The sequence below is a fragment of the Arachis duranensis genome, chromosome 5, assembly GCF_000817695.3.
Source record: "Arachis duranensis cultivar V14167 chromosome 5, aradu.V14167.gnm2.J7QH, whole genome shotgun sequence".
NCBI classification, from domain to species: Eukaryota; Viridiplantae; Streptophyta; class Magnoliopsida; order Fabales; family Fabaceae; genus Arachis; species Arachis duranensis.
In genome coordinates this window covers 64,094,397-64,096,779 of record NC_029776.3, presented here as the reverse complement: position 1 = coordinate 64,096,779, position 2,383 = coordinate 64,094,397, and the positions used below count along the sequence as shown (strand labels likewise).

General features: G+C 40.9%; 1 non-coding gene across 1 annotated transcript; it reads right to left on the bottom strand.

The window, feature by feature from the left end:
- Positions 1 to 1,182: 1,182 nt before the first annotated feature.
- LOC127747864 (small nucleolar RNA R71) lies at positions 1,183 to 1,289 on the bottom strand. The gene has a single exon (XR_008009811.1). It is a non-coding gene; the product is annotated as a small nucleolar RNA R71 (small nucleolar RNA).
- Between the last annotated feature and the right edge of the window lie 1,094 nt (positions 1,290 to 2,383).

Sequence of the window (2,383 nt, the reverse complement as noted above, 5' to 3'; positions counted from 1 at the left end):
TCATTTCTGATCTTACCCATTCTCTTTACTTTCTGCCATTTATTTACATGCTCATTTCCCCAAATCCCCATCTAAGATTCTGTACTTTATTTTTTGCTATTTACTTTCCCGCCATTTAATTTTCTGTAATTCTCAAACTACATTCTGTTTAGCTCAACTAGCATACTCTTCCAACTAAAGTTGCTTGATCAATCAATCCCTGTGGGATTCGACCTCACTCTACTATGAGTTTTTACTTGACAATAATTCGGTATACTTGCCGAAGGAAAATTTGTTGAGAGACAAGTTTTCATGCATAAGGTTTATGGCGCCGTTGCCAGGGATTGATTTTGTATCAACAATGATTAAGTTGGAAGTTCACTAGATTGAGCATTTTTCTTTTGTTTGTTTACTTTATTCAGTTGTTTACCTTCAGTTTGTTTCGTTTCTTCCTCACCCCCTATACCCCCTCTATTTTCTTTCTTTCTTTATTATTATTTACAATTCTGCTCACTAACCCACTAACTGTTTGATAATTTGCACCACTCACACTAACAATTACTCTAATAAGAATAATCTCTTCATTTCATCTCTTGCTGTGTGTTTTGTTAGTTGTATGACAGGGAAAAGAGGGGGAGCTTCAACTTCCTTTGATTCAGAACCTGAAAGAACCCTCCAGAGACTAAGGAGGGAAGCAAGAGGGAAAGGAGTTGTTGGTACTGAGGAAGAGAAAGAGTATTTTGAAACCAACATGGAGGAGAACTTGGAAAATAATCATGAAGGAGAAGCTCACAACCATGCTAGAGAAGGTCCTGCAAATCATGCTGGGCAAGAAAGGAGAGTTCTAGGCTCCTACATCAATCCGAATCCAGGAAACTGTGGAAGTAGCATCCAAAAGCCCACCATACATGCCAACAACTTTGAATTAAAACCCTAGTTAATCACCCTTGTTGAGAACAATTGCTCATTTGGAGGAAGTGCTCAAGAAGACCCCAATCAACATCTAACCACCTTCCTGAGAATTTGTGACACTGTGAAGTCTAATGGAGTCCACCCGGATGTCTATAGGCTGCTTTTGTTCCCTTTTTCACTCAGGGACAAAGCATCAAGTGGCTTGAATCCTTCCCAAAGGATAGCTTGACAAATTGGGAAGATGTGGTGAACAAGTTTTTGGCAAGATTCTACCCTCCTCAAAGAATTAACAGGCTGAGAGCTGAGGTGCAAACCTTCAGGCAAGAAGATGGTGAGACTCTCTATGAGGCATGGGAGAGGTTCAAGGACTTAACAAGAAGATGCCTACTAGATATGTTCAATAAATAGGTTCAACTTCACATTTTCTATAAAGGTCTTTCTTATGAGTCAAAGAAGTCTGTAGACCATTCATCAGTGGGCTCTCTAAACAAGAAGAAAACTATTGAAGAAGCCATAGATGTCATTGAAATAGTAGCTGAGAATGACTACTTCTATGCCTCTAAAAGAAGCAATACTCGAGGAGTAATGGAGCTGAACCACATGGATGCATTGCTAGCTCAAAATAAGATGATCACCAAGCAGCTAGCAGATCTTACCAAGAAGGTGGAAGAAAATCAAGTTGCAACAGTCATCACTTCATCACCAGCTCAAGAAGGAGTGAATATAGGAGAAGAAGGTGACTGGGAACAAGCCAACTATGTTGGAAACTCACCGAGACAAATCCATGACCCATACTCCAAAACTTACAACTCTGGATGGAGAAATCACCCCAACTTTGGGTGGAGAAATCAACAAGACCAAGGCCAAGACCAAAGATGCCACAACCACAACCCCAACAACAATGTAACTCACCAACATCCCTCACAGAGGTCCTATCAACAACCACCTAATCCTAACCCATCATCACTAACCGAGGAAAGACTTTCAAAGATTGAGACTCTACTTGAAGACATATGTAGAGAAATCCAAGACAATAAGGTGTTTAAGGAGGAAGCGCGAGCCAATATCAAAAACCAAGGGGAAAACATCAAGAAACTGAAGTCTCAAGTAGGGTATCTAGCTCAACAAATTCCCAAACCGACTGATGGTTTTCCAAGTGACACAGAGAAGAACCCAAGAGGAGAAACAAAGAAATTAAGGTGGGAAGAATGTAAGATGATCACCACAAGTGATGAGAGGAGTATGGAGGAAGTAGAACACCCCCAGGACAGTCCAAAGGAAAATCATGAAGAAAGAAACTCTACATCTCGACTCACACTCAAGGAAGAGCTGAAGGAGAGGGAGATACTGAACACATATGCACCCTTCCCCCACAGGCTTAAGGGTGGTGTAGCAGGGAGAATGTATTCAAGGTTCCTCGACATGTTTGCATCTCTTGATGTAAATATACCATTCATTAAAGCCCTCCAGCAAATGCCCTCCTACATCAAGT